A 16,388-nucleotide genomic window follows, 5' to 3' on the forward strand; every position below is an offset into this window, starting at 1 on the left:
AGGACCTATCCCATAATGCTCCGGGAGGCGGCGCGGCGGGGGCGGTGCGGAGGGTCCCTCTGCCGCCGGGGCATCGCCCGTGCCGGAGCCGAGCAGCGCCCCCTCCCGGGCCCCGCCGGCGCTGCCGCCGCTCTCCCGGCCACGCGCGGACATGTGGCGGCGCGGCGGGCGCTGAGCGTGCGGAGCCCCGGCAGCCCCGAGGCGGCGGAGGGGGCGCGGGCACCCGGACCCGGACCCGGCGCTCCCCGCGGGGCAGAGACCGCGCCAGGGAACGTCGCGGCGCCAGGTGAGCGCGGCGGTTGGTGCCGGCCGCCTCCCTCGGGAATTCCCGCGAGGCGAGGGGAAGCGCTCGGGGCCGCGGGCCGGGGTCGGGCGCTGGCGGGCCGGGAGGGCAGGGCAGGGCGGGCGGGAGGCGCTGCAGTCCCGCCTCGGCCGGGGCCTTCGCTCCCGCGCGGGGCCCACCGGGCCGGGGCGCTCCCGCCGCTCCGCCGGGCCGGGGCGGAGTTTACTGCCGGCTCCGGCCGCGCTTCCCCCTTCCTTTGCCTCCCCGCCCCTCCCCGCCGCCCGCGTCGTGGCGCCGAGCGGGACCGGCCCGGCCTGGGGCTGAGGCTCCGTCGCCGCGGCCAGACGCGGGTCCGGCTCCGAGCTCGCCGGGCCCCGGGGCGAGAGGGGAAACAAAGCGGGGCGGCCGCGGCCCCTCCGAGCCGAAAGCTTTGTGGAGCCGCTCCGGGAGCAGCAGCGGCGCTGCCCCTGACCCGTGAGCGGGGCTGAACAAAGGTAGACCCGCCGTCCCCCCGCGGCCCGTGGGGTGGGCGCACGGCCGGCAGCCCGGAGCTGTAAACACCGCCGGCTTTGGGTGGAGGAGCGGCTTCTGGGACATCGGAGTTGTGGAGGAAGTTGCACGGAGAGCTCAAAGCCTGGCTCTGCTTTTGTGCCGCCGTGTGATCGCCACTTAGACATCGGCAAAGTTGCGCAGGGGAGCGCTGGAGCCTGGAAGCAATTTGCCGAGCTGGAGAGATAATATCCAATTCTCGTGTTTTATAGTACATGGTGTCCTAGTTTATTCCCCCCCCCGCCCCCGCTTTGGTGAGTATTAAAGAATATTATTAGCTTGCGCTCAAAATGTAACTCATCTTTGACAGTCCATCTCCACGTTCATAACTTCAAAACAAAGCAGTATTGTTAGGACTAAAATTAGTCCCCGCCCTCTCACGATGTTTTCCTCTTAGTACACTAATTAATTTTAAATTCTTAGGAAGAACGAGATAACAGAGAGAAAGCCCAGGTAGTTACCGTGTGTTTGGTATTAGTAACTAGGTGCTGTTGGCAAAGAGTTGTTTATTTGAAATGTCGAGAGACAGTTAAGGCTGTGCCCATCAAAATAATTATTATATGATCGATTGGAATGTCCCTGATTATTGAACAGCTATTTTAAGTTTGTAAGCTTAAAGGGAAATCTAGCTGAGTGTCCAGTTAAGTTTGTAGATCACTAATGTGCTGGGGAATTTTGATTTTCTTTTCAGTGGATCACAGTTTTAAGTATAATCTGACTTAAAGTTTTACTGTGTATGTATTCAGACACTTACACATGGGAGAGTAATTTTGTTAAGATTTCACTTGCTCTTAGCGGAAATAAGTAGTAGCTTCTTAAATGAAGTGACAGCGTGACAAAAAATTTGCTGTTATTTGGTTGATTATATGTGATAATCCATGTCTCTTCTTTTTTTAACAGGAAAATCTGTATCTAGAAACTCACGGTTTTAAAAGTAAATGGATAGCATCCTCTTCAGTGGCATGGAAAATACTTGGAAATGATCCCAAGTACTTTTTCAAGTGTTTCCTTTAACATTTCTAGGAATACAGTATTTGCTTTTGTGATTTCCTGAGATAAGATGCAACATATTGTAGGTGGGGAAGCCTCTTTAGACTTTTAGTCAGAATATTAAATCTTTTGAAGCTTTCTTTTCAGCAGTTCACATTTGCTGATGTGACTGATTTGACTTTGAGTGACAAATTACACACATAAGAAGTATATCCATTTTTTTCATGCTTCACTGACCTTAAAGTCTGCTTTGAAATGAGCAGAGCAGGCAACAACTTTGTGTCTGTGTGAGGAAATCTCTCTCCCCCAAATGGTCATGGAAGAGAATGTTTTTTCTGACCTTGAACCGCAATAGTCCTGGGTTGACTAGTTTATCTCGTATTCAGATTACCATTGGAAACACCTTTCTAGGTATATGTTGAGTGTTTTGGCCATGATTTTATGGTTCTCCTTCACATGGAGAGTTGTGAAGGTTTTTGAGTTTGACCCAATGGGTAGTTGTAAGTTTATCTTGTTCTCCAGTTAGTCAGTTATTGCCTTGGAAACATCTAAATGATAAAGAGTTTCTCTGTGCTCTCAACTGGCTGTAGTTTGATGCAGTTGTTGCATGGCTTCTAGCCACTGCTTTTATAAAACTTGTAGATGGTTCTGTTCATGATTGTACATGATTGTTCTTCTCAGGTTACATTCAGCTGTTGGTTTTTTGTTTTATTTTGTTACAGGTTTTCTTTGAAGAATCTTCTCAGTCTTCCACTGTCCTGAGTACTAAAAAACCTGTGCAAAAACTTTAAATTACTTAAGTTGGCTTTATATAGTAATCAAAGAGTAATTTGTCTTTCAATTAATGATGTATTTTAGCATACTTTATATTAATAAGGGTGAAAAAACCACTGCTGGTAAAAGTTCAAGTTGCCATACCTACACCAAAATTCTTCAAGCCCGGCTTTTTGTCAGTCCACTGCTCAGTGTTCAGATTTTCTTTGCCAACAGTCTACGGTGAGGGAGAAAAATTGTCTTTCCTGTTAGTACCTATAAAAACATGTAGAGTAATTCCTCATGATGGCTAAACTGACTATCCAGTACTGTTATTGTTATCAGGTTTTTTTAATGAATTCTTAAATGGTTATGGTTAATCTGCTAAACCCCTTAAGGCTGAAGTTGATTTTATAAATCTTGACATTGTCCAATCTTTCTGCCTTTTTTAATTCCAGGTTGGAATTAAGTGTTAAGCATCCTCTGTACTCATCAATGACAGAGATCTCTGAAGTGCATTTGCTTTAGAGCACTTCCAAACAAGGGCTAGTTCACAGCTTTTCTGCAGTGTAGATACATTTTGTTTCATCTGTATGTACTAGTCCACCTTGCCCGATTGGAGAGGGTCTGTGTGCAGTGATACTGTATCTTCCCTACTTGTTCAATCTCTTTTAGCCCGCCTGGTGAGGATGTGGACACAATTTGTAAGAAAGTTGCTTAGTTTTGATACCCTGAACTACTTGATTCTCTTGTGCAGGAACATAGCTACAGTCACGAAGTAGCAAAGGGAGGACTGTAGCTGGAAGATGGAAGGTGACTCTACCTTTATGTTCGCTAAAGCTGCAGCTCTGCTGTCTCAAACAGCTCTGTGTGAGAGGTTTGAGAGATTTGTCCTCTCTGCATCTGGCCTCTGGTGAAGTACCAAAGGCATGATGAGGGTGATGCCTTGGAAAGGCTCTCAAAGGTCGAATGTGCATAATCTGTATACACCAGATCCAGAAAGTAGTTTTTCTCTGTTGGGAGCTTTAAAAAAACCAACCAACCGTGTTGGTTTAATACAGCGTGGCTTTTAGTGGGGGCAGAGGAAGCCACAGTGCCTGCTGAGAGAGAAGCTCTTTGAAACTTCTACTGTGTCCAGCAGAGCCAATCCTTGAAGGCTCTGATGATGGACATAGTGGCTAGCCCAATTGGAGAAGTTAGTAACGCCTCTAATGGTGATGATATATTTAAGAAAAGAAAAAACTGTGTCCACTCTCTTTTCTTCTGCTGCTGGGGGCCATCCCAGCGCCACGAGTGGCCCTGTGGCCAGGACCATGCAAACCAGAGCAGTGCCAGGACCATGCGGCCAGGGCTGTCTTGGCACGGTCTGTGGCGAACTGTGCTTGGCTGCTTTTAACAGCCCTGCTGCGGGCAGAAGGGCAGGGGCAGGGCCAGCAGCTTCTCCTTTTTGGTGCCCTGCATGGAGAGAGGCGCTGAATGGAGCCAGCCCCACGGTGGCCAGGGCTGTCCCTGTGGTGCTGGAGGGGGGACCATGTGGTCAACAGCAGGGGGCACGATGACCCATTCCCTGATGTGGAGTCCAGATGGTATCAACCTTCCAGCACTACAAAACCCTACAAGAACTTTTCAATTGATAGAACTTGAGAACAAACAAACCTACAAATAACAATTTTCTTCTGAGTCAGAGAAAAGGAAAAGGTGAAGGCATGTGAGGAGAATAACATGGAGACACTAAGGTTGGTAAAAGGAGGGAGGGGAAGGATGAGGTGCTCTGGACATCAAGGCTGAAATTTTTCTACGAGCTGTGGTGAGGACTATAGTACAACAAACCGTTTCCCTGTAATTCATGAAGTGTGTGGGGGGATGTAGAGGTCTACTTGCTGCTCATGAGAAAAGGTGCTCATGCTGGAGCAAGTAGATGCTGAAAAGCTGTAACCTAGTGGGAAACTCAAACAGAAAGAAGACCCTTGCTTCCAGAGATAGAGAAAGGACCCTTACTTCCAAAGTAGAGCAGCTCATCCTCAAAAGGAACTAATGACGTGAACTAATGACCATGAAAAACAGTTGTGGAAAAATGATTTGCCTGTTGTAGGAACTCACATTGCAGCAGGTTGGGCAGGACTGCTACTTGTGGATTAAAACCATACTAGAAAAGTTCACAGAGAACTGTCTCCTATGGGGAGGACCCCATGGCACAACAGGAAAAAACCAAACTCCTTTCCCTAAGTGAATTGAAGAAAGATTTTTTTAAAAAATAACAAGCCAGCTAAACACTCCCATGTTTTGCCTCTGTGCTGTCAGTGGGAAGGAAGCAGGGACTGGAGGGAGAAAAAACGTGTTCTAAAGATTTATTTTTATTCTCATTATTCTTTTTTAATTCTGCTAATAAATTTTCTTTATACTGTTTAAGCCTATTTTGCCCTTTAGTGTTTTTTCCTTATCTCAACCCATGAGCATTGCAAAGTTTCCTGAAGACCTGAAGTTGGAGAAACAAGTTCAATATAACTAAATGTGGAAGTTGTCATTTCTAAACTTGGGAAATTGTTAATTGACTTCACAATGGATGATCAAAATACTGCATGTAATTTATTCATGAAACAAATACACAGACACCTGTGTAGGCATTGTACATGTATGTCTAACATTTGTTTATGTTGTGCTGAGTCTTTTCACCTATTTATTTTTTATTAGCAAGTTATGCTGTCTCGCAAATTTATTTTGATGAAACGGTAGTATTGCTCTTTTTTTTTTTTTTTCCTCCATGAGAACACAGAATTGAAATTTGAACTGAAAAATACTCTGTCATAGCAAAGATGGAAAAGTAGCATTTTAGTTTTATGGTTCTGTGATTGGTGGTATTTCTTTCTGAGATTTTCGGATTTTGCGTATGCATATATATGTGTGTGTATAAAAGAATATATGGAGAGAATTGAGAAATAGAAATGTCTTCCAGTGAGTGTTTTCTAAAGCCTAATAGTGTGGTGAGTTGCAGTATCCGATCACTTTTTCTAAAAGATGCTAATAATAATGTCTGTCTTAATGCATTTTTTAACTTAAGGATTGGTGAGCTCACATTAAAATGCAATGGTTAGGGGTGAAATTACTGCTTAACTGTGATCTACCTTCACAGGTACAATTTGTCAGTAAACCTGAGTGATGCATTTAGTGATATTTGAAAATTTTCAAGCTAGTACGAAATTGCTTGGAAATGTCAATTGAGTTAACCCTTGTTATCTCTCTACTTACTTCCTGGCTTTTGTTAGACTGCCGGCAGTAATAAGGAATGTGAAATTCTATGTCATCGATGTCTGATAGAAGTCTTCATCTCTGTCCGTATCTTTAGATAGCAACACAGGCCAAAACTGGAGCAATGAAAACTCTGCTTTTCTTGCTATGCCACAGGAGAGATGGAGACACTTGCATGAAAATGAGTTGAACTGATATTAAAAATTGGAATGTTAAGGTAGAATATGAAGGTAGGCATGCAATCTTAATTAGCCTGCTCACTATTCAGAGTAACTGAATAGTGTTCAGTGCTGGACATAGGAGAGGCAGTGAAGTTCTCTGCCTTTCATATAGCTACTGAATAAGCACTTTCTATATGCAGTTCTGCTTTTTTAAAAACATTCTTAGTTTATCACTTGTTAGGTAAGAGGTAGTGACCATTGTGGATAGATGGGTGTAACAAAAAGTAATTGGAAGTCCTATGAAACAGCTGGAGAAAAGCATAATGTTAGGGCTACCTTGAGCCTTGGGGCTCATTGGAGTTTTGACTTAGAGATATTACCAAATAAAGTTACCTAAAACAATGAAATTAAAATATATTCTTCTCTTTAAACCTATACAATTGTGATGCAGTTTCATCAGCTAAAGCAAGAAAGGTACCTTATGCAAGTCTTGGATAAGTTAGTGGGTTCCAGTGGTTATTTTGTAGTAGTTATTCTGGCAAGAAACTTTGAATGACAGTGGAGTTCCTCATTGTGGGGAGCCTCTAACATTGTTGATACAGAGAGATGAAGTTCTTTTTGAAGGTTTGCAATGGTATAGAATAATCAGTTATAATAAGGCCTATGCTGGTCACTTAAGAATTCACAGTAAAGTACTTTTGTGTTGTAGATAATTTCTTGATGCCATATATATGGTGAAGCCAAAAAGGTGATTATCATGACTATTTATTAGACTCACTTCACAAATTGGAAGGAAAGGAAGGAAAGGTGATGGAGTTCAGGTTGTACTTTCAAGCTCAGATCTGAGGTTGCTATCTTGCATTAGTAGTTTGTGTTACCTTTCTTTGCATTACTGTTTGTGTTAAGAAGGACCTTTTCTTACATTACTTGTCTCCCATTCCTGGCTGGAGTTTTCTAACTTTATTTTAGCTGTCTTGAAAGTTATTGCTGAGTAAGGGCTGTGAAAACAGTAATTGAAACTGCTTACTCCCCATCTATCTACTACTTCTGAAATAACATCCAATGCATTGTTATTCTGCAGATATTGTAGGAGATTTTTTACAAAATACAATTACACGTAAAATTATTGTAGTAGTCATCAATCCTTCGTGAACTCTTTTTTCCACAAATACAGCATCTGTTTTTGTTCAGGTTTTGTAAGAGATTTGTGTAGGTCTTTGACCTCAAATGCTGTTATTCAAAGCAAGAAGGAGCTTGAGGACTGTCTTTTTGATACCATAGCTTTCATCTAGTGTGTTTTTTTTAAAGTGTATGCCTTTACACAGAGGCAAAATGTACTTTAAAATTGGGATGTTATTTTCTTTCGTTTGTTTGTTTTTGACTCAATGTCTATATATTTTACTTGTAATCTGAAATTTCTTTTTCCAGAAATACCATTTTTAAAATCATGAACATATCATGAACATGACAGAAGTCTAAACTCTTGATTTGATATTTCAAATGAAAGAACAGCATGCTTTTAATAGAGGACTCAAGTTCAGGATATTTTTATCAAGGCTGTGTCTATTGTTCTATGCAATCTTCTGTAGTCCTTTTTTTTCCATGTAAATTAAGCCATAAAGTTATAGGGAAGCCAGTGTATTACATAAATTTTGCTAGAAGAATGTCCTTCATTTTGCAGGGGCTCAACATGCAGAGGCTAAAAAATGACTACTGTGGTTTAGGTAAAAGAAAAAATAGTGGTAGTCTGTAGTTGGACAATTGCATGCTGTTTCTTTGCTGCATTCATTCTTTTTGTCTCTAGCTCAAGAGGCTTGTGTAATCACCTACCACACTCGTTCTATTGCCCCATTACTTTTTGCATCTTAAATATGCTTCTTGTAGCTGCCCCTGAGCTTTTCATTTGAGCTCAATCTTACTCCATCAGGTTTGCCCATCATTTTTCCTTGCCCTATTAAAAGGTCTTAGTCTTCTCTGCTTCTGTCTTTGGAAGGTCTTCTGGTTCAGCTTCTGCATTCCTGATGTTTGAGTCTGGCTATTTGGGTATGATTAGAATGGTATTAAAAAGAATAAAGATGGTCTTTCTAGTTTCTTCAGCATCAGAGAGATGACTGCAACAAGTCCTGCTGTGTTGCCATAGCACTGGCTGAAGTATGCTCATTGCTCTTGTGGGACTGTTGTATGTGCCGTGTAGCAGTGGAATAGGAACTTCAAATTATTTCTGTATGCGAAGCACAGATCAAGTTTATGGCTGGGGGAAAATTAAATGCAATGACTAGCAAAGATTAATTGACTAAATGCAAATCTTTTTCCCTCCAGATCTGTGACATGGCTGTATTTGGAAGGGTTACTTGTGTGGAAAGCATGTTCTTACTCTCTGTAACCCACTGCCAAATATCTGCTCATTGGTGGAAAGCATGAAAATACTTGTGCTTCCAAGTGGCTAGAAAAAAGAACTTAAAAAACCCCCAAAACACTGTTCTTTGAGATGGCTGAGCCATTTTTGCTGACTTTGGTATGTAATGCTATCCCTTCCAGCTGCAGAAGTCCACATGTGACTAAGGAGCCTGAGCAGCAGAAGGCAAGGTCCTGAGTTTAAGCTCATTCGATTTAGTTGCTTGAACCATGTGCACTATGACAATAGTACCTAATGCCTAATGAGTTCCTGTTATTTGTAAATCTCAATTTCACCCAGTTTAGTCACAGACTACTTAGAAGAAACACCTAAGTGCTGAATTCTACATTTTGTGAGAGCATGCTACGTACACTGTTTTCTCTTTCATATTTTTTGTATCATGGTAATTACTACAGTATTTATGTGTTTTGTTATCAGGATATGAAATGATGTGACTTAGCCAGTGGCAAACACATGTTCTTCCTACAGGGGTGGTTGTGGTGTAAGTGCATCTTCTGTTGAGAGCCTTATCATACACATGCATGCGCATGAGAAACAGCAGCACAATGCACATTGCCTTCTGTTGAAAACACTGGTTTGGAAAGAAAATGAGGTGGGCTTTTAATTTCTGTGACTACACATTTCATCACCTTGTATCAGTCTTTAGAAGGTTTTATTCATCCTCTCTTCTGTATAAATGAAGCTTTTTTTTTCCCAAGGGACTTAACTACAGCTCCAATGAATGTTTCCTCCTTATGGCTGTTGTGAGCCTAGCTGTACACATCTGTAAAGATTAGGTCTGGAATTGTTTTATATAATTCAGAACGTCTTTGGAAAGCGGTGTTATCAGTGCAGACTTACTGAGGAGCTGCCCTGCAAAATTACCTTAAGTTTAGCATATAGGGAAGCTGCATGGCTTTGCCCTCACTGCTTTTGCATTGTCAAGAGCTGACAGAGGCTTGTGTAACGTAATTTGTCCTCTAGCAGAATAGGGAAAGGGTTTTCTCCTAGACTTGGGAAGTGTCACTAAAGAGCCAGCTGGGACAAGCATAAGTTTAAATTACTGGTTAGATTGATCAGCTGGGAACATATACTTTGAATCAAATGAAGCTGCACTGTGACATCTAGCTCCCCTAAGTGCCTCTTTTTTTGTTTTTATTCTGTTCCTTACTGACCAGAAAGTTTAGCTTTATCTAGTTTTTGGTCTAGGAATGGAATTTATGTAAACACAGGCCTATTTCCGTTGTCAGTGGTCACCCTGAAACATATTGATGGTATAGAGGTGCCACTTAGCTATACTTTGCCATGTAATGTCACATGGTCTTATGAGCCAACCTCACAGCTGCTGCCAGATACTGAAAATCTTAGGGGATAATTGATGTACGTTGACTCATGGAGAAATCTGCTGAAGTACACAGTTTATTATCACCTTAAAAACGAGTTCAGGAGAGATGCTAAACTTCTGCTATCCATCCTAGTGGAACAAAGTCTTTTATAGCTGACATGCAGAAAGATGAGAAATGGAATTTGCCTCCTGTAGTTAATTACCTATCAGTGCCACTGAAGTAACTAGTTCAGTACCATATTCAGAACTGCGAACTGCTGTGCGAGCTTGTGATCAGTTTTCCTCCACCTCTTCAAGACTTTCCTCAGAAAATGGGGGTCCATCTTGTGTGATAGCATGGTGAGAGCTGATGAATACAGGGAAAACTTCTTCAGCATGATTTTGACACAGAAAATTACTATCTGTTTGAGGCTTTAGCTGTTTTGGTCAAATGTCATACCTTTTGTGGCTTGCTGGAAGCATCAGTTTTTATATGGATTGTCCCAGTAGTTACGTGGATGGTCCTGAGTCTAGGCAAATCAGCTGTCCCACATGTGCCATCCTTATGGGGAAGGAGGGGTGATAAAACAGTATTTCACAAATTCTGGTGCCTGATATTGTTTTAAGTTAGTTACTGCTTAAAATTTTTTAAATGGCTTGTTCTTTTGGATGATTTCTTCAGATGGGAAGGGTGGAATTTGAAATTTTGCTGAAGACTGATAGCTTCATTACCAGTTAACTTTTAGTACAAGATTTGACTGTCATTTTGTTACTTATTACTCTTCTGCAACCTGCATTCTTAATTTTTCTTTATTGCTAGCTAAAAACTAATGAGAACTGGCTATTTGGGAAAGGGAAGGAACACGAAAGTTGGTAGACTGGGAGGCCAGCTGCATGACTGGGATTTTGAGGTTGAAGGGATGCTTCTTCCGTATTTGAGTTTCCCAATAGAGAGATAGAAGTTCCTTAATAGGTTCCTGTTGGTGATAGTAACTTTGTTGATATCTGTTGGGTAGTAAATCTGTTACAGTTTAGGTTTCTTAAAGCTTTGGTAAGTTTGTACTAGAGAGCATTATACAGGCTCCATTCTTTTGCTAGAGCTATTAACAGCAAAGCTCAAGTTTTGGAATGTAAGTATGTTGCCCTATTTTTCAGATTGGTAATCTATCTAGCTCTGTGTTGTACTGAAGCTTTTTGGATAGTGACCTCTCTAAGTAGAGCTAGAACTTGGTTATTCACCCTGACACATTGAATAGCATTATGATGAGTGAAGCATTTTTCAATTAGTAATCACAGAATGCTAAAGCAACTTGGGGATCAGCATAAGTTGTGAAGGCACAGATAAGTGAAGTGGTACTGCTGGTATTGCTAGGCTACCTTTTTACACTGTCCAGTGAACAGAAGTATTTTGCTTGAGAAACTAGAGTTTGATTTGTAGCAGCACTTCAACACCCAACATTCTGTAAAAGACATTATGTCCCCACAGTTTATAAAATATTCTCAAATATTCTTATTAAATGGCATCTTTGTTACTACACTTATTTTTTGTTTAAGTCTTGCAGGTACTCTTTTGTTAAACTTCATTGAGGTACACTGTTCCATTGATTTAACAAGAAAAGATCTGTACTGCAGATTTTGAGACAGTTTATAAGCATTATATACAGGAAGGAGATTACTCTGTGTGTCCCCTGTAAGGTTCTAAGTCTTCCTTAAAACTCTTGACTTTCTGGATGGTCAGACAGGTTACTAAATGCTGGTCACTGCATCTGAGTCACTGCAGCCGTTTTCAAGCACATTTTGATGGAGTTGTGTCTTCCTTCCCTGCTTAGAAGGCAGTTGTGGTATTGTCCTGTCCAGTGCTGACTGGACATGAGTGAGTGCTTGCAGCTGATATTCACATTGTTATTGTTGAGTGGGCCACAAAAATGAAAGCACTGATTCTAGCAGGGACATAGCTGTAGCCACAGCATCTGTAGTTGAAGTGTACCTGTCAGTATCTTGCTGCTAGATTGTGGAAAATCTGAGGATAATATCCACTGTGTTGCTTTGAGTAGGGGTTGTTTTTTGTTTTTGTGGGTTTTTTGTGTGTTGGGTTTGTTGGTTTTTTGGGGGTTTTTGCGTAGGGAAGGGGAAGAGCAACAGACAGCAGTGTACTGTTTAGTATGGTATAGTTCTAGCCATTTGGCTTTGGTAGTTTTCTCCTGTGAGTTTACCTTGCATTTTCATGGACCCAGCAGCTGATCTAGCTGAGTACTGCTGGGTCCTTGAAGGGGGTGCAAGTTTGACAACAAAGTCTGAGCTTTTTTTTTGCACCTTACCACTGCCAAAAGGGGCAATGCCTTTTTATGTCTTCCTTCACTCATTCTGTCACTTGCAATGTCTTTGGACACCAATGACTCTTAGTGAGTCTGCTCACCGTCACCAGTGGTGAGAAACATAGTTGCTTTTTTGGGTGGCAGCAAGCTGTTAGATTAGCTCAGCTCTTTTGGGTAATTGCATCCTTAGAGGGTCTGGAAAGAGTCTTTAAATCAGCAGTATCTTCTTGTCTGAATAGCAGTGATTCTTTCAAGACACTGGATCTACATGAATAGGCTTAAACCACCTATAGAAAAAGATTTCTCTCTATTCCCCAAGGCATAGCACTGGTCTTTTTTTTCTTCTCGTCATTGTTGGTTCTATTGCATTTGATTTGGGAATGCAGACAAGGTGCAATTTGAGCTTACAAAGAGTAAAGATCCTCTTTAAAAGCCTGCTTTTGAGTGTCACCGTTGGTTCTACTCTCACTAATGTGCTGGGCCAAGAGATTTTACTGCACAAAAGAGAAAATCCAGGATAAGTACTTCCAGATTCTCAGTGTAGCTCTCATTTATTGAAGGGCAAACAACATTACTCAATTGTCACTTGAAGCAAGTCTACCTTCCTTCCAGGCTCTTCTGACAAGTCAGAAGTTGTTTTTTTTTTAATAAAAAATAAAACAACTGTGAAGGTTCTTGATGTACTTAGACAAATATCCGGTAACGGGGGTGGATTTTCTATTCTTTTTCTTGGTGTGTGTATTGTGTTAGACATAGTGATACAAGTAGGTCAAAAGCTTTTCAAATGTTCAACTGCCATTGCAAATTATAAGTGTTTTCGCAGCCCATCCCTTAGATAGCACAGAAGTGGCAAAATGTTTAAAATTTTTCATCAGCAGCTGGACATTTTCCCAGTAATGGTCCAGAGATTAGGATGAGCCTGTGTGAGGAACTTCAGAGGACACATGTTCTGTCATTAACTACTAAAACTTAAATAACAAAAACCACCACCACCAAAAATCTGTGTTTGTGAATGTAACTAGTTGTTGAGATCTTTTTCTTTAACAACATATTTGCTGAGGGAGCAGATTAAACCTCTTTCCAAGGTTTCTTAATGACAGTGAAAATGCATAGGGAGAAGCAGAGTCCTACCTATTACTGCCCAAAAGTTTGATGGGAGTAAAGGGTGTTATTATTGTTTATTAAGAAAGTAAATTCTGTGTACTAAACATATGCCTGACTGTTGTTTCATAATTGAAACTGGTTGTTTCTTGAGTTATTAAAAAATCAAAACATAACTAAGAGTCCCCCAAATCCTTCTTAAAATAAAATATTTTAAATGGAGCAGTCAAAATAAGTTGCTAGCCTATGTGTTAATGCAACATGTATCTAAGAAGCTGAAAGCTCGATTACAAATGTTTCCTGCGTTAAATCTGTTGCAGAAATGAGTGAGATGTCATGGGCATCATTTTGCACTTTCTCACCAGAGACCTTGTTGCATGTGTTCTTGATTTCCATCCCCCTTTCCAGCTGAACTGTGGCACTTCTGTGTAGATGAGTCTCTGGAGGGTTATTGTGTTGGAGGAAGAGTGTATTTAGTTGTTGCATTTTATTTACAGGGCATAAAGAATGCTTGTAATGACTTTGTGTTGTAGTTAGGCAAAAAGGAGGCATGTGCTAATTTCATGTCACTTATAACTAGGCTTCTGTAATGTTTTAATCCAATGCTTTTTCCATGACTATTTAAGATTTTAAGATAATAGATTCATTAAGAAATTAAGAGGCATGACTTTGAACAGACCAAGTCTTTTTTCTACATGCACAATGAATTAGTGTTGAAATACATCTGTATTTTTAGATTGTGAGTTGTATGAAGTAGTTTGTGTGAATCACACTTGTACTTTTGTGATACAAGAAATAGTTTAATGTGTGCATGGCACTCAGTCTGCTTTGTGGAGTGTTAAGTTCTCCATGAAGCTGTGTTCCTCAGACGGACAGTGACAAATGTATTACCGCAATCTACAGTCAACTCTCTTTAAGCACTTTGGTTGGCAGATGCATTCTGTGAAAACAAGAACAGGAATTTCATTTCCTTGGAAGAATAGCCTGGAAACTTAAACATGTAATTATTTGAAGACAACAGAGAAATGAGGTAGTGTTGTGTACCTGTGCTAGTGTCTCTGCTCACTGTTCTCAATTTAATATACTAGATACACTTGTCTTTATGTCAAATATGAAATAAAGTAAAATATTTCTCTTAGAAAGTAATTCCACTGAGAATGTAGCAGCACCAGAAAAGTACCATCTTGGCTGTAATGCTATGCTGTCCTTAGGCATTATTAGGAAGGATTATCTGCAGAGTTCGGAGAGGGGTGGTTTGTTTGTTTGGGGTTTTTTGGGGGTGTTTTTTTGGTGGTGGTTTTTTTTTTTTTTTTTTTTTTTTTTTTTTTTTTTTTTTTTTTGTTTTGTTTTTTGTTTTTTTTTTTTTTTGGTCAGCATAAATGTAGTATAGTGCTTGTTGCTGTTTTGTCACATTTTGGGAAAAATAACTATTCTGTTTTCCAAGCTGTCTGCTCTTTCAAAACCAGATTTTTATTTCCTAACTCTGCTTTTAATCATATAAATTTAACAACAGTCCAGTGTTAACTCTTCTGCTATTCTAATGCCTGTGGTGCCCCTTTTAAAGTAGTGGAGAAAACAATCTTTTCCAAGTTAATTTGTTAAATAATACGTAAATTTTGATCATATCTTTTACTTTATTTATTAAGAAAACAGTAGTATTAAATTCCTTTGCTGTGTTGTGTGAAATGCAATGTCAAACTGATGAAGTTGTGCTGTGCAAAGTGATCTGTGAAATGCATCAGCAGCACTCACTATCTGTTTAAGTTATAGGCTTGTGAGAAGAATGGGGTAACACCACATAAATGTTTTCAGTTACTGCATGTTGTGGACTTACTGATACTCTGTCAGGATTTTAGGATCTCTGTTTTTCTAATTATTGGAAGTGTGTCAGAGTTTCTGGAATGTCTGTATCTAGAAAGAGTACAATGGAATAAAAGGTTACTTTTTCTGGGGAAAAACAAATATGAAGAGCTTCTGTGTTCTGTTTCTGCAATCTTAGTGAATTCTAGACCTCTGTTATAATAAGTGTGAACTCAAAAGCTACTCCTTAATTTGGTGTCTAGATTGTATCTTTTTAAATGATTTTCTGTGGACGTATGCAGAGTGCAGAATTCTTGATCTTGTCTTGAAACTGACTCAGCTTTAAGGTGTCCTGGGACTTGTAGGGCTGAAAGATGTTTGAGTACAGCTTGTGGAATTTTCTGCTTCTGTAAAGCATTGCTGAGGTTTTAAGATGTAGAGCAGAAGGGATGTTCTTATGTTTTATGTATGAAAACATATACACATATACCACACACTGCTGCATGGTTTACACGTTGTGGGGCCAAAGCCACTTGTGCAAATCAGAGTGAAGGCAACAGACCACAATCTCCTAAATTCAAATGTAGTTTTGGTCGTCTTACCTGTCCTAATTTCATCCAGATTTTGCTTGTTGAAGGCATGAAATTTTAAAGGAGCAGCTTGACTTGGTTTGGGTTTCCTTTTGCTTAGCTTGCAAACAGTGGAGGTCTGGACAGTGGTTGTTCTACCGACAGAACTTGTCTCTACCTTACAGCATTGGCTGCAACTCAGTCAGTGTCAGTGTTAGTGCTGGTAACCAGCCTGCAGTTGATGCCATGCATTAATGATATCTTTTGAAAATAATTTCAAGCAAAAAAATGCAATAGCAGTGTAGGGGAAAAATCCCTTAAACCTAGACTTTTCTTTCCTTGGCCTTCACTTTCCCCTATCCTCAGTTGGATTGATTCCCATGTTCCCTTTGGGAAATCAACAAGTAATTTCTAGCGGGAATATTGAAGCCGTTTTGAATTCTAATGGCAGATTTCTAACTAGTTTTACAGTTTTGACTATTTGTTTAGCAAACTGTCTATGTTTTGAGACTCACAGATCTGAGTCCTGATTTCTTGGGTTGCCTAAGAAAATGAAAAGTGTATGTGATGGGAATGTGCAGCAGTTGCTTTTCTTAGTATAAAAAAAAAAAATCATTAAAACACTTCCTGCTGCCAAGATCAAGCAATAAAAACTTGATGAGAAGAAAAGTTTGGGGAAGCAAATTCTGTGTCTTCCTCTTCTGGATGACTTGGTGGTAAATGGATAATATGTATTTTCTGAGTGAAACAGGAGGAGACTTGGTTGAGGTGTGCAGTTGTGGTAGTTTCAGCTCTGTCCTGCTGCTTTGTCTAGCAAAGGTGTCAAAGTGTGAGAGTAAATGTCGGTTGGTTTGTTTCAGATTTGAATGCTTAACTGGCAGATCTTGATAATCTCTGATTTC

The 16,388-nt window shown here is 40.6% G+C and overlaps 1 protein-coding gene across 2 annotated transcripts in view; it reads left to right on the top strand.

Moving 5' to 3' along the window:
- The first annotated feature begins 265 nt into the window (after positions 1-265).
- Positions 266-16,388, top strand: part of SCAF11 (SR-related CTD associated factor 11) — a 48,760-nt gene continuing 32,637 nt past the window's right edge. Inside the window, exon 1 of one of the 2 annotated variants that reach the window (XM_083859271.1) lies at positions 266-286. The gene's annotated coding sequence lies outside the window, so the exon portion shown is untranslated. Of the gene's footprint in view, positions 287-805; positions 1,087-16,388 lie in introns of those variants that run through there. The other variant, XM_083859270.1, reaches the window with a different exon arrangement.

Source organism: Zosterops lateralis, assembly GCF_965231275.1.
Source record: "Zosterops lateralis genome assembly, chromosome: 4".
NCBI lineage: Eukaryota > Metazoa > Chordata > Aves > Passeriformes > Zosteropidae > Zosterops > Zosterops lateralis.